This window comes from Leuresthes tenuis, unplaced genomic scaffold, assembly GCF_036924035.1.
Source record: "Leuresthes tenuis unplaced genomic scaffold, fLeuTen1.0.hap1 SCAF_12, whole genome shotgun sequence".
NCBI classification, from domain to species: domain Eukaryota; kingdom Metazoa; phylum Chordata; class Actinopteri; order Atheriniformes; family Atherinopsidae; genus Leuresthes; species Leuresthes tenuis.
This window is the reverse complement of record NW_027325366.1, coordinates 11,298,453-11,314,836: the sequence shown is the minus strand read 5'-3', so window position 1 is coordinate 11,314,836 and position 16,384 is coordinate 11,298,453.

Below are 16,384 nucleotides of genomic sequence, written 5' to 3'. Positions count from 1 at the left end.
TTACAGGATCTCCCACGTGGTATCACCTGTCACATTGTGTCAAGGCATCAAAAGAAGAAAAAATCACCAAACTCAAGGACAAAAAGACAAAGACTCCGGTGAACGAAGACTGACAAACCAGAAATACAAAAGGATTCTCGATATCAAGATCCAGAAGAAGAGGCTAACAATGCCACGAACACTTACGATGCTGGGAATGATGCCAGCAATGAACAGAGAAGATGATTCAGTGTCATCAATCTGCATTACGTGCCTCTAATGAGGGGGTGAATATAGAATCCTCAACGATTACAACGTCTCTGGGAACTGTGACAACAACAAGGTTTAAACCATTTTGATATATATTGTAACCTATTGTCTAAGGAATAGTGCTGAAAATGAGGTAAATCTAATCCACCACTGTCCTTGGTCTTCTGTAGGGTTTTTAAACTAATACGTGGTGGTTTGTTTTTCCACAGAAATTTGGAGATGCATGAATCTAGCGACTTAAACCAAGTAGCAGATGGTTTTATGGGGATCATTGAGAACAAATAGTTAACTTTTGGTAGTATCATCATTTTAATGGATGTAATTCTCCCCATAAGTGATATAGGTAAGGACTTCCAACGAGAGATCGTCCTCTACTGTCTTTAATAATTGCACATAATTTAGCTTTATTAGCTCTGAGAGCCTGGAGGAAATGTTTATGCCTAAATATCTAATATTTCCTGACTGTAAAGTGATCGCAGGTATATTCTGGACCCTACAGGAAAAGTAATACATCATCAGCATAAAGACTTATTTTATGCTCAATATTTTGGGATTAATTACTCACAAACGGGTAAGAAAAGGTAGTATTGCCAGACCATACATGATCAAAACAGGGAGCGGAGGTGGTTCAGCTGCAAGGTGTGAATGTCTGACTATAGTTTGTAAAAAGCGGGTAAGATAAGGTGCGAATGCCCGACAATGTAAGATCAAAAGAGGGAGCGGAGGGTTTTGGCTACAAGAAGGTTTGAATGTCCGACCATAGTTTGTAAAAAGCGGGTAAGAAAAGGTTACCATACATCATCAAAAGCAGGAGTGGATGTGTTCGGCTACAAGAAGATTTGAATGTCCATCAATAATTGCTTTAAAACATGAAAGAACATTTTCGAATATCAAACCGCACATGATCATAAGCGGGAGAGGAGTTGTTCAGCTGCAAGAAGGTGTGAATGTCCACCCATAATTACTGAAAAATGGGTAAGAAAGGTGAAAATGCCCAACCATACATCATCAAAAGCAGGAGTGGATGTGTTCGGCTACAAGAAAGTTTGAATGTCCGACCATAGTTTGTAAAAAGCGGGTAAGAAAAGGTTCGAATGCCCGAACATAGACCATCAAAAGAGGGAGCGGAGGTGTTCCGCTGTAAGAAGGTGTAAATGTCCGACCATAGTTGGTAAAAAGCGGGTAAGAAAAGGTTAAAATACCCGACTGTACACAATCAATAGCGGGAGCGGAGTTGTTTGGCTACAAGAAGGTGTGAAAGTCCGACCACGGTTTGTAAAAAGCGGGTAAGAAAAGGTTCGAATGCCCGAATATATACCATCAAAAGTGGAAGTGGATGTGTTCGGCTGCAAGAAGGTGTGAACGTCCGACCAAAGTTTGTAAAAAGCAGTTAAGAAAAGGTTCGAATATCCAACCAAACATAATCAAAAGCGGGAGCAGAGCTGTTCGACTGCAAGTAGGTGTGAATGTCAGATCATAATTTGCAAAAAGCTGATGAGAAAGGGTGAGAATGCCCGGCTATACACCATCAAATGTGGGAGCGGAAGTGTTCGGCTGTGAGTAGGTGTGAATGTCCAACCATAATTGCTGAAAAATGTGTTCGAAGAGACTAGAATGCCGGACAAGACATCATCAAATGCGGGAGCGGAGTTGTTCGGCTGTGAGTAGATGTGAATCTCCGAGCATAGTTTGTAAAAAGGGGGTAAGAATAGGTTCGAATGCCCGAACATACACTATCAAAACAGGGAGCTGAGGTGGCTCAGCTGCAAGGTGTGAATGTCTGACTATATTTTGTAAATAAGGTGCGAATGCCCAACAATGTATAATCAAAAGAGGGAGCGGAGGTTTTCGGCTGCAAGAAGGTTTGAATGTCCGACCATAGTTTGTAAAAAGCGGGTAAGAAAAGGTTAAAATGCCTGACTATACACCATCAAAAGCGGGAGCAGAGGTGTTCCGCTGTAAGACGGTGTGAATGTCCGACCATATTTGGTAAAAAGCGGGTAAGAAAAGGTTAAAATACCCGACTCTACACAATCAATAGCGGGAGAGGAGGTGTTCAGCTGCAAGAAGGTGTGAATGTCCACCCATAATTACTGAAAAATGGGTAAGAAAAGGTGCGAATGCCAAACCATACATTATCAAAAGCAGGTGTGAATGTCAGATCATAATTTGCAAAAAGCTGATGAGAAAGGGTGAGAATGCCCGACTATACACCATCAAATGCGGGAGCGGAGTTGTTCGGCTGTGAGTAAGTGTGAATCTCCGACCATAATTGCTGAAAAATGTGTTAGAAAAGGTAAGAATGCCGGTCCATACATCATCAAAAGCGGGAGAGGTGGTGTTCGGCTGCAAGTAGGTGTGAATGTCCAGACATAATTACTAACAAACGGGTAAGAAAAGGTAGTATTGCCAGACCATACATGATCAAAACAGGGAGCGGAGGTGGTTCAGCTGCAAGAAGGTGTGAATGTCCGACTAAAGTTCAAATATATTAACAAAAGCGGGAGGAGAGGTCTTCGGATGAGAGTGGTTGAGAATTTCCAACCATAATCTATAAAATGCGGTGAAAAAAAAGGTGTGATAGAACACTAAAAGGTGGAGCGGAAGTGTTCGGCTGCAAGAAGGTGTGAATGTCCAACTATATTTGGTGAAAAGCAGGTGAAGCAAGGTCTGAATGCCCAACCTTACATCATCAAAAGCGAGATCAGAGGTGTTTGGCTGCATGAAGGCCATAGTTTGCCAAAAGCGGGTAAGCTGCGAATGACCGACTAAATATCAACAAAAGGTCTTCGGATGCAAGTGGGTGTTAATATCCCACCATACAAGTATGGTGGAGAGGAAGCTGTGAACAGCCGACCATAGTTGGCAAAAAGCGGGTGAGAAAAGGTGCGAATGTCCAACCATACATGATCAAAACAGGGAGCGGAGGTGTTTGGCTGTGACAAGGTGTGAATGTCCACCCAAAATTAATGAAAAGCGGGCATCAAGTAGGTTTGAATGCCCAACCATACATCATCAACAGCAGGAGTGGATGTGTTCGGCTACAAGAAGGTTTGAATGTCCGAGCATAGTTTGTAAAAAGCGGGTAAGAAAAGGTTAAAATACCCGACTGTACACAATCAATAGCGGGAGAGGAGTTGTTCAGCTGCAAGAAGGTGTGAATGTCCACCCATAATTACTGAAAAATGGGTAAGAAAAGGTGCGAATGCCAAACCATACATTATCAAAAGCAGGTGTGAATGTCAGATCATAATTTGCAAAAAGCTGATGAGAAAGGGTGAGAATGCCCGACTATACACCATCAAATGCGGGAGCGGAGTTGTTCGGCTGTGAGTAAGTGTGAATCTCCGACCATAATTGCTGAAAAATGTGTTAGAAAAGGTAAGAATGCCGGTCCATACATCATCAACAGCAGGAGTGGATGTGTTCGGCTACAAGAAGGTTTGAATGTCCGAGCATAGTTTGTAAAAAGCGGATAAGAAAAGGTTCGAATGCCCAAACATACACCATCAAAAGAGGGAGCGGAGGTGTTCCGCTGTAAGAAGGTGTGAATGTCCGACCATAGTTGGTAAAAAACGGGTAAGAAAAGGTTAAAATACCCGACTGTACACCATCAATAGCGGGAGCGGATGTGTTTGGCTACAAGAATGTGTGACAGTCCGACCATGGTTTGTAAAAAACGGGTAAGAAAAGGTACGAATGCCCGACAATGTATGATCAAAAGAGGGAGCGGAGGTTTTCGGCTACAAGAAGGTTTGAATGTCCGACCATAGTTTGTAAAAAGCGGGTAAGAAAAGGTTCAAATGCCTGACTATACACCATCAAAAGCGGGAGCGGAGGTGTTCGGCTACAAGAAGGTGTGAAAGTTCAACCATGGTTTGTAAAAAGCTGCTAAGAAAAGGTTCGAATGCCCGAATATATACCATCAAAAGCGGAAGCGGAGGTGTTCGGCTGCAAGAAGGTGTGAACGTCCGACCAAAGTTTGCAAAAAGCAGTTAAGAAAAGGTTCGAATGCCCGAATATATACCATCAAAAGCGGGAGCAGAGCTGTTCGACTGCAAGTAGGTGTTAATGTCCAGCCATAATTACTCACAAACGGGTAAGAAAAGGTAGTATTGCCAGACCATACATGATCAAAACAGGGAGCTGAGGTGGTTCAGCTGCAAGGTGTGAATATCTGACTATAGTTTGTAAAAAGCGGGTAAGACAAGGTGCGAATGCCCGACAATGTATGATCAAAAGAGGGAGTGGAGGTCTTCGGCTGCAAGGTCTGAATGTCTAACCATAATTTCTAAAAACCGGGTAAGAAAAGGCTCGAAAGCCCGACTATACACAATCAAAAGCGGGAGCGGGAGGTTTTCAGCTGCAAATCCTTCACTCAAACCAAGTGAAAACTGCTTTGTTCTTCATATTTATCAATGTCTAGATCGACTTCAACAAAGAACAACATTGTACTTTGCAGTAAAGAAAGAGCAAATCAAAAGTTTTAGGAATCCGAGAATAAGCTTATTTTCATGAGTTCTGCACGATTATTGATTTTACTATAAATGAATGCCTTCACTCAAACTATGTTAAAACTGCTTTGTCCTTCATATTTATCAATGTCTAGATTGACTTCAACAAAGAACAACACTGGATTTTGCAGTAGAAGAAAGAGCAACACTGAAGGATCAGTAATCCGAGAATAAGCTTATTTTCATACGTTCTGCATGATTTGGGATTTTATGTATAAAATGAATTCCTTCACTCAAACCAAGTTAAAACTGCTTTGTCCTTCATATTTATCAATGTCTAGATCGACTTCAACAAAGAACAACATTGTATTTTGCAGTAGAAGAAAAAGCAACACTGAAGGATCAGGAATCCGAGAATAAGCTTCTTTTCATACGTTCTGCATGATTCGGGATTTTATGTATAAAATGAATTCCTTCACTCAAACCAAGTGAAAACTGCTTTGTCCTTCATATTTATCAATGTCTAGATTGACTTCAACAAAGAACAACATTGTATTTTGCAGTAGAAGAAATAGCAACACTGAAGGATCAGGAATCCGAAAACACGCTTATTTTCATACGTTCTGCTTGATTTGGGATTTTGCTATAAAATTAATTCCTTCACTCAAACAAAGTGGAAACTGCTTTGTCCTTCATATTTATCAATGTCTATATCGATTTCAACAAAGAACAAGGCTGTATTTTGCAGTATAGGAAAGAGCAACACTGGAGGATCAGGAATCCGAGAATAAGCTTACTTTCATGAGTCCTGCACGATTTCGGATTTTCCTATAAAATGAATTGCTTTGCTCAAACCAAGTTAAAATTGCTTTGTCCTTCATAGTTATCCATGTCTAAAATGTATCAAGCATAAAGTTCCTCATATTACCCTGAATGAGAAAGAAGCATCCCTTTGGTTGAGCAATACGTTCCTTTTGCGGAGTTATGCATGATTTTGGATTTTGCTATAAAATTCATTCCTTCACACCTTTTTTTTTCACCGCATTTTATAGATTATGGTTGGAAATTTCAACCACTCTAATCCGAAGACCTCTCCTCCCGCTTTTGTTAATATATTTGAACTTTAGTTGGACATTCACCCCTTTTTGCAGCTAAACCACCTCCGCTCCCTGTTTTGATCATGTATGGTCTGGCAATACTACATTTTCTTACCCGTTTGTGAGTAATTATGGCTGGATATTCACACCTACTTGCAGCTGAACACAATCTCTCTCGCTTTTAATTATGTTTGGATATTCGAACCTTTTCTTTACTGCTTTTTGCCTACTTTGGTCGGACGTTCACACCTTCTTGCAGCCGAACACCTCCGCTTCCGCTTTTGATGGTATATATTCGGGCATTCGAACCTTTTCTTACCAGCCTTTTACAAACGATGGTTGGACTTTCACACCTTCTTGTAGCCGAACAACTCCGCTCCCGCTATTGATTGTGTACAGTCGGGTATTTTAACCTTTTCTTACCCGCTTTTTACCAACTATGGTCGGACATTCACACCGTCTTACAGCGGAACATCTCCGCTCCCGCTTTTGATGGTGTATAGTCAGGCATTTGAACCTTTTCTTACCCGCTTTTTAGAAACTATGGTCGGACATTCAAACCTTCTTGTAGCCGAAAACCTCTGCTCCCTCTTTTGATTATACATTGTCGGGCATTCGCACCTTATCTTACCCGCTTTTTACAAACCATAGTCAGACATTCACACCTTGCAGCTGAACCACCTCAGCTCCCTGTTTTGATCATGTATGGTCTGGCAATACTACCTTTTCTTACCCCTTTGTGAGTAATTATGGCTGGACATTCACACCTACTTGCAGTCGAACAGCTCTGCTCCCGCCTTTGATTATGTTTGGTTGGATATTCGAACCTTTTCTTAACTGCTTTTTACAAACTTTGGTCGGACGTTCACACCTTCTTGCAGCTGAACACTTCCACTTCCGCTTTTGATGGTATATATTCGGGCATTCGAACCTTTTCTTACCAGCTTTTTACAAACTATGGTCGGACATTCACACCGTCTTACAGCGGAACACCTCCGCTCCCGCTTTTGATGGTGTATAGTCAGGCCTTTGAACCTTTTCTTACCCGCTTTTTACAAACTATGGTCGGACATTCAAACCTTCTTGTAGCCAAAAACCTCCGCTCCCTCTTTTGATCATACATTGTCGGGCATTCGCACCTTTTCTTACCGGTTTTTTACAAACCATGGTCGGACTTTCACACATTCTTGTAGCCAAACAACTCCGCTCCCGCTATTGATTGTGTACAGTCGGGTATTTTAACCTTTTCTTACCCACTTTTTACCAACTATGGTCCGACATTCACACCTTCTTACAGCGGAACACCTCCGCTCCCTCTTTTAATGGTGTATGTTTGGGCATTCGAACCTTTTCTTACCCGCTTTTTACAAACTATGCTCGGACATTCAAACCTTCTTGTAGCCGAACACATCCACTCCTTCTTTTAATGATGTATGCTTGGGCATTCAAACCTACTTTTTACCCGCTTTTCATTAATTTTGGGTGGACATTCACACCTTGTCACAGCCAAACACCTCCGCTCCCTGTTTTGATCATGTATGGTTGGACATTCGCACCTTTTCTCACCCGCTTTTTGCAAACTATGGTCGGCTGTTCACAGCTTCCTCTCCACCATACTTGTATGGTGGGATGTTCACACCCAGTTGCATCCGAAGACCTCCGCCCCCCACTTTTGTTGATATTTAGTTGGTCATTCGCAGCTTACCCGCTTTTGGCAAACTATGGCCTTCTTGCAGCCAAACACCTCTGATCTCGCTTTTGATAATGTAAGGTTGGGCATTAAGACCTTGCTTCACCTGCTTTTCATCAAATATAGTAGGACATTCACACCTTCTTGCAGCCGAATACTTCCGCTCCACCTTTTAGTGTTCTATCACACCTTTTTTTCACCGAATTTTATAGATTATGGTTGGAAATTCTCAACCACTCTCATCCGAAGACCTCTCCTCCCGCTTTTGTTAATATATTTGAACTTTAGTCGGACAGTCACACCTTCTTGCAGCTGAACCACCTCCGCTCCCTGTTTTGATCATGTATGGTCTGGCAATACTACCTTTTCTTACCCGTTTGTGAGTAATTATGGCTGGACATTCACACTTACTTGCAGCCGAACACCACCTCTCTCGCTTTTGATGATGTATGGACCGGCATTCTTACCTTTTCTAACACATTTTTCAGAAATTACGGTCGGAGATTCACACCTACTCACAGCCGAACATCTCTGCTCCCGCATTTGATGGTGTGCAGTCGGACATTCTCACCCTTTCTCATCAGCTTTTTGCAAATTATGATCTGACATTCACACCTACTTGCAGTCGAAAAGCTATGCTCCCGCTTTTGATTATGTTTGGTTGGATATTCAAACCTTTTCTTAACTGCTTTTTACAAACTTTGGTTGGACGTTCACACCTTCTTGTAGCCGAACACATCCACTCCTGCTTTTGATGATGTATGGTTGGGCATTCGCACCTTTTTTTTACCCATTTGTCAGGAATAATGGGTGGACATTCACACCTTCTTTCAGCTGAACACCTCCTCTCCCACTTATGATCATGTGCGGTTTGATTTTCGAAAATTTTCTTTCATGTTTTCTAGCAATTATTGATGGATATTTAGACCTTCTTGCAGCTGAACACCTCCGCTCCTGCTTTTGATCATACCTTGTCAGGCATTCGCACCATGTCTTACCCGCTTTTTACAAACTTTAGTCGAACATTTACACCTTTTTGCAGCCGAACACCACCGCTCTCGCTTTTGATGATGTATGGTCCGGCATTCTTTCCTTTTCTAACACATTTTTTAGCAATTATGGTCGGACATTCACACCTACTCAGAGCCGAACACCTCCGCTCCCGCATTTGATGGTGTATAGTCGGGCATTCTCACCCTTTCGCATCAGCTTTTTGCAAATTATGATCTGATATTCACACCTGCTTTTGATAATGTATGGTTGGGCATTCGCACCTTTTTTTACCCATTTTTCAGGAATTATGGGTGGACATTCACACCTTCTTGCAGCTGAACACCTCCTCTCCTTCTTATGATCATGTGCGGATGATATTCGAAAATTTTCTTTCTTGTTTTAAAGCAATTATTGATGGACACTCAGACCTTCTTGCAGCTGAACCACTCTGCTCCCGCTTTTGATGGTGTATAGTCGGGCTTTCGAGCCTTTCCTTCCCGGTTTTTACAAACTATGGTCGGACATTCAAACCTTCTTGTAGCCGAAAACCTCTGCTCCCTGTTTTGATTATACATTGTCGGGCATTCGCACCTTATCTTACCCGCTTTTTACAAACTGTAGTCAGACATTCACACCTTGGTGCTGAACCACCTCAGCTCCCTGTTTTGATCATGTATGGTCTGGCAATACTACCTTTTCTTACCCGTTTGTGAGTAATTATGGCTGGACATTCACACCTACTTGCATTCGAACAGCTCTGCTCCCGCTTTTGATTATGTTTGGTTGGATATTCGAACCTTTTCTTAACTGCTTTTTACAAACTTTGGTCGGACGTTCACACCTTCTTGCAGCCGAACACCTCCGCTTCCGCCTTTGATGGTATATATTCGGGCATTCGAACCTTTTCTTAGCAGCTTTTTACAAACCATGGTTGGACTTTCACAACTTCTTGTAGCCGAACAACTCCGCTCCCGCTATTGATTGTGTACAGTTGGGTATTTTAACCTTTTCTTACCCGCTTTTTACCAACTATGGTCGGACATTCACACCGTCTTACAGCGGAACACCTCCGCTCCCGCTTTTGATGGTGTATAGTCAGGCCTTTGAACCTTTTCTTACCCGCTTTTTACAAACTATGGTCGGACATTCAAACCTTCTTGTAGCCAAAAACCTCCGCTCCCTCTTTTGATCATACATTGTCGGGCATTCGCACCTTTTCTTACCCGTTTTTTACAAACCATGGTCGGACTTTCACACATTCTTGTAGCCAAACACATCAGCTCCGGCTATTGATTGTGTACAGTCGGGTATTTTAACCTTTTCTTACGCACTTTTTACCAACCATGGTCTGATATTCACACCTTCTTGCAGCCGAACACCTCCGCTTCCTGTTTTGATCATGTATGGTTGGACATTCGCACCTTTTCTCACCCGCTTTTTGCCAACTATGGTCGGCTGTTCACAGCTTCCTCTCCACCATACTTGTATGGTGGGATATTCACACCCACTTGCATCCGAAGACCTTTTGTTGATATTTAGTTGGTCATTCGCAGCTTACCCGCTTTTGGCAAACTATGGCCTTCATTCAGCCAAACACCTCCGCTCCCTGTTTTGATCATGTATGGTTGGACATTCGCACCTTTTCTCACCCGCTTTTTGCCAACTATGGTCGGCTGTTCACAGCTTCCTCTCCACCATACTTGTATGGTGGGATATTCACACCCACTTGCATCCGAAGACCTTTTGTTGATATTTAGTCGGTCATTCGCAGCTTACCCGCTTTTGGCAAACTATGGCCTTCATTCAGCCAAACACCTCTGATCTCGCTTTTGATGATGTAAGGTTGGGCATTCAGACCTTGTTTCATCTGCTTTTCACCAAATATAGTAGGACATTCACACCTTCTTGCAGCCGAACACTTCCGCTCCACCTTTTAGTGTTCTATCACACCTTTTTTTTCACCGCATTTTATAGATTATGGTTGGAAATTCTCAACCACTCTCATCCGAAGACCTCTCCTCCCGCTTTTGTTAATATATTTGAACTTTAGTCGGACATTCACACCTTCTTGCAGCTGAACCACCTCCGCTCCCTGTTTTGATAATGTATGGTATGGCAATACTACCTTTTCTTACCCGTTTGTTAGTAATTATGGCTGGACATTCACACCTACTTGCAGCCGAACACCACCTCTCCCACTTTTGATGATGTATGGACCGGCATTCTTACCTTTTCTAACACATTTTTCAGCAATTATGGTCGGAGATTCACACTTACTCACAGCCGAACAACTCCGCTCCCGCATTTGATGGTGTATAGTCGGGCATTCTCACCCTTTCTCATCAGCTTTTTGCAAATTATGATCTGACATTCACACCTGCTTTTGATAATGTATGGTTGGGCATTCGCACCTTTTCTTACCCATTTTTCAGTAATTATGGGTGGACATTCACACCTTCTTGCAGCTGAACACCTCCTCTCCCGCTATTGATTGTGTACAGTCGGGTATTTTAACCTTTTCTTACCCGCTTTTTAACAAATATGGTCGGACATTCACACCGTCTTAAAGCGGAACACCTCTGCTCCCGCTTTTGATGGTGTATAGTCAGGCGCTTGAACCTTCTCTTACCCGCTTTTTACAAACTATGGTCGGACATTCAAACCTTCTTGTAGCCGAAAACCTCCGCTCCCTCTTTTGATTATACATTGTTGGGTATTCGCACCTTATTTACAAACTATAGTCAGACATTCACACCTTGCAGCTGAGCCACCTCAGCTCCCTGTTTTGATAGTGTATGTTCGGGCATTCGAACCTATTCTTACCCCCTTTTTACAAACTATGCTACTAACACCTACTCACAGCCGAACAACTCCGCTCCCGCATTTGATGATGTCTTGTCCGGCATTCTAGTCTCTTCTAACACATTTTTCAGCAATTATGGTCGGACATTCACACCTACTCACAGCCGAACACTTCCGCTCCCGCATTTGATGGTGTATAGCCGGGTATTCTCACCCTTTCTCATCAGCTTTTTGCAAATTATGATCTGACATTCACACCTACTTGCAGTCGAACAGCTCTGCTCCCGCTTTTGATTATGTTTGGTTGGATATTCGAACCTTTTCTTAACTGCTTTTTACAAACTTTGGTCGGACGTTCACACCTTCTTGCAGCCGAACACATCCACTTCCACTTTTGATGGTATATATTCGGGCATTCGAACCTTTTCTTACCCGCTTTTTACAAACCGTGGTCGGACTTTCACACCTTCTTGTAGCCAAACAACTCCGCTCCCGCTATTGATTGTGTACAGTCGGGTATTTTAACCTTTTCTTACCCGCTTTTTACAAACTATGGTCGGACATTCAAACCTTCTTGTAGCCGAAAACCTCCGCTCCCTCTTTTGATCATAAATTGTCGGGCATTCGCACCTTTTCTTACCCGTTTTTTACAAACCATGGTCGGACTGTCACACATTCTTGTAGCCAAACACATCCGCTCCCGCTATTGATTGTGTACAGTCGGGTATTTTAACCTTTTCTTACCCGTTTTTTACCAACTATGGTTGGACATTCACACCTTCTTACAGCGGAACACCTCCGCTCCCTCTTTTGATGGTGTATGTTTGGGCATTCGAGCCTTTTCTTACCCGCTTTTTACAAACTATGCTCGGACATTCAACCCTTCGTGTAGCCGAACACATCCACTCCTGCTTTTGATGATGTATGGTTGGGCATTCAAACCTACTTGTTGCCCGCTTTTTATTAATTTTGGGTGGATATTCACACCTTGTCACAGCCAAACACCTCCGCTCCCTGTTTTGATCATGTATGGTTGGACATTCGCACCTTTTCTCACCCGCTTTTTGCCAACTATGGTCGGCTGTTCACAGCTTCCTCTCCACCATACTTGTATGGTGGGATGTTCACACCCAGTTGCATCCGAAGACCTCCGCCCCCCACTTTTGTTGATATTTAGTTGGTCATTCGCAGCTTACCCGCTTTTGGCAAACTATGGCCTTTTTGCAGCCAAACACCTCTGATCTCGCTTTTGATAATGTAAGGTTGGGCATTCAGACCTTGGTTCACCTGCTTTTCACCAAATATAGTCGGACATTCACACCTTCTTGCAGCCGAACACTTCCGCTCCACCTTTTAGTGTTCTATCACACCTTTTTTTCACCGAATTTTATAGATTATGGTTGGAAATTCTCAACCACTCTCATCCGAAGACCTCTCCTCCCGCTTTTGTTAATATATTTGAACTTTAGTCAGACATTCACACCTTCTTGCAGCTGAACCACCTCCGCTCCCTGTTTTGATCATGTATGGTCTGGCAATACTACCTTTTCTTACCCGTTTGTGAGTAATTATGGCTGGACATTCACACTTACTTGCAGCCGAACACCACCTCTCTCGCTTTTGATGATGTATGGACCGGCATTCTTACCTTTTCTAACACATTTTTCAGAAATTACGGTCGGAGATTCACACCTACTCACAGCCGAACAACTCCGCTCCCGCATTTGATGGTGTGCAGTCGGACATTCTCACCCTTTCTCATCAGCTTTTTACAAATTATGATCTGACATTCACACCTACTTGCAGTCGAAAAGCTATGCTCCCGCTTTTGATTATGTTTGGTTGGATATTCAAACCTTTTCTTAACTGCTTTTTACAAACTTTGGTTGGACGTTCACACCTTCTTGTAGCCGAACACATCCACTCCTGCTTTTGATGATGTATGGTTGGGCATTCGCACCTTTTTTTTACCCATTTGTCAGGAATAATGGGTGGACATTCACACCTTCTTGCAGCTGAACACCTCCTCTCCCACTTATGATCATGTGCGGTTTGATTTTCGAAAATTTTCTTTCATGTTTTCTAGCAATTATTGATGGACATTTAGACCTTCTTGCAGCTGAACACCTCCGCTCCTGCTTTTGATCATACCTTGTCAGGCATTCGCACCATGTCTTACCCGCTTTTTACAAACTTTAGTCGAACATTTACACCTTTTTGCAGCCGAACACCACCTCTCTCGCTTTTGATGATGTATGGTCCGGCATTCTTTCCTTTTCTAACACATTTTTCAGCAATTATGGTCGGACATTCACACCTACTCAGAGCCGAACACCTCCGCTCCCGCATTTGATGGTGTATAGTCGGGCATTCTCACCCTATCTCATCAGCTTTTTGCAAATTATGATCTGACATTCACACCTGCTTTTGATAATGTATGGTTGGGCATTCGCACCTTTTTTTACCCATTTTTCAGGAATTATGGGTGGACATTCACACCTTCTTGCAGCTGAACACCTCCTCTCCTTCTTATGATCATGTGCGGATGATATTCGAAAATTTTCTTTCATGTTTTAAAGCAATTATTGATGGACATTCAGACCTTCTTGCAGCTGAACCACTCTGCTCCCGCTTTTGATGGTGTATAGTCGGGCTTTCGAGCCTTTCCTTCCCGGTTTTTACAAATTATGGTTGGACATTCAGACCTTCTTGCAGCCGAACACCTCCGCTCCCTCTTTTGATCATACATTGTCGGGCATTAGCACCTTTTCTTACCCGCTTTTTACAAACCATAGTCGGACTTTCACATCTTTTAGTAGCCAAACAACTCCGCTCCCGCTATTGATTGTGTACAGTCGGGTATTTTAACCTTTTCTTACCCGCTTTTTACCAACTATGGTCGGACATTCACACCTTCTTACAGCGGAACACCTCCGCTCCCTCTTTTGATGGTGTATGTTCGGGCAGTCAAACCTTTTCTTACCTGCTTTTTACAAACTATGGTCAGACATTCAACCCTTCTTGGAGCCGAACACATCCACTCCTGCTTTTGATTATGTATAGTTGGGCATTCGCACCTTTTCTTACCCATTTTTCAGTAATTATGGGTTTACATTCACACCTTCTTGCAGCCGAACACCTCCGCTCCCTCTTTTGATCATACATTTTCGGGCATTCGCACCTTTTCTTACCCGCTTTTTACAAACCATGGTCGGACTTTCACACCTTTTAGTAGCCGAACAACTCCGCACCCGCTACTGATTGTGTACAGTCGGGTATTTTAACCTTTTCTTACCCGTTTTTTACCAACTATGGTCGGACATTCACACCTTCTTACAGCGGAACACCTCCGCTCCCTCCTTTGATGGTGTATGTTCGGGCATTCGAACCTTGTCTTACCCGCTTTTTACAAACTATGGTCAGACGTTCAAACCTTCTTGTAGCCGAACATATCCACTCCTGCTTTTGATGATGTATGGTTGGGCATTCGAACCTACTTGTTGCCCGCTTTTCATTAATTATGGGTGGACATTCACACCTTGTCTCAGCCAAACACCTCCGCTCCCTGTTTTGATCATGTATGGTTTGACATTCGCACCTTTGCACCCTCTTTTTATACTGATTGCTCAAGATTAAGTTGTTCTTTCTCAAACTACAAAATTTTTTTAATTGTTGAAACTTGATTTGAAGTGGATAAATAAGGAAGACAAACAGTTTTAAGTCAGGCTGATAGCAATTCATTTTATAGCAAAATCTGTATTTCGTCATTTGTCGAGAGATGCTTATTGCTGAAGAAGTTCTTTCTCATTCTACAAAGTACAACGTTGTTTATCATTGAAACTTGATTAGACATGAATAAATATGAAGGACAAAGCAGTCTTAACTTGGTTTGAGTTAAGGAATTCGTTTTATAGGAGAATCCGAATTCGTGCATAACTCGTAAAATAGAGCTTATTTTCGGATTCCTGAAGAATGAGTCTGGTTCTTTCTCATAATACAAAGTTTGTTGTTTATTGTTGAAACTTCATCAGACCGTTAGATATAGTCGGACTCACCTCGACGCACGGCTTGGGATCTGGAACCAGTACTCTTGAGAGGGGTTGGACTCTCTTCCACTCTGGAGTTCCCCGTGGTGAGAGGCGCAGAGCAGGTGTGGGCATACTTATTGCCCCCCGGCTGTGTGCCAGTACATTGGGGTTTACCCCAGTGAACGAGAGGGTAGCCTCCCTCCGCCTTTGGGTGGGGGGACGAGTCCTGACTGTTGTTTGTGCCTATGCGCCAAACAGCAGTTCAGAGTACCTACCCTTTTTGGAGTCTCTGGGGGAGGCACTGGAGAATGCTCCTACCGGAGACTCCCTCATTCTGCTGGGGGACTTCAATGCTCACGTGGGCAATGACAGTGAGGCCTGGAGGGGTGTGATTGGGAGGAACGGCCCCCCCGATCTGAATCAGAGTGGTGTTATGTTGTTGGACTTCTGTGCCAGTCATAGACTGTCCATAACGAACACCATGTTCAGGCATAAGGGTGTCCATATGTGCACTTGGCACCAGGACACCCTTGGCCGCAGTTCGATGATCGACTTTGTGGTTGTATCATCGGACTTGCGGCCGTATGTCCTGGACACTCGGGTGAAGAGAGGGGCGGAGCTGTCAACTGATCACCACCTGGTGGTGAGTTGGCTCCGCTGGTGGGGGAGGATGCCGATCAGACCTGGCAGGCCCAAACGTATTGTGAGGGTCTGCTGGGAGCGTTTGTCAGAATCCCCCGTCAGAAGGAGCTTTAACTCCCACCTCCGGCAGAGCTTCAACCATATTTGAGGTGGGGGACATTGAGTCCGAATGGGCCATGTTCCGTGACTCCATTGCCGAGGCAGCTGGTCGGAGTTGTGGCCGTAAGGTGGTCGGTGCCTGTCGTGGCGGAAACTCGAACCTGCTGGTGGACACCAGTGGTGAGGGAAGCCGTCAAGCTGAAGAAGGAGTCCTATCGGGCCTTTTTGGCCAGTGGGACCCTGGAAGAAGCTGATAGGTACCGACGGGCCAGACGGGCCACGGCTTCGGCGGTTGCTGAGGCAAAAACTCGGGCCTGGGAGGAGTTCGGT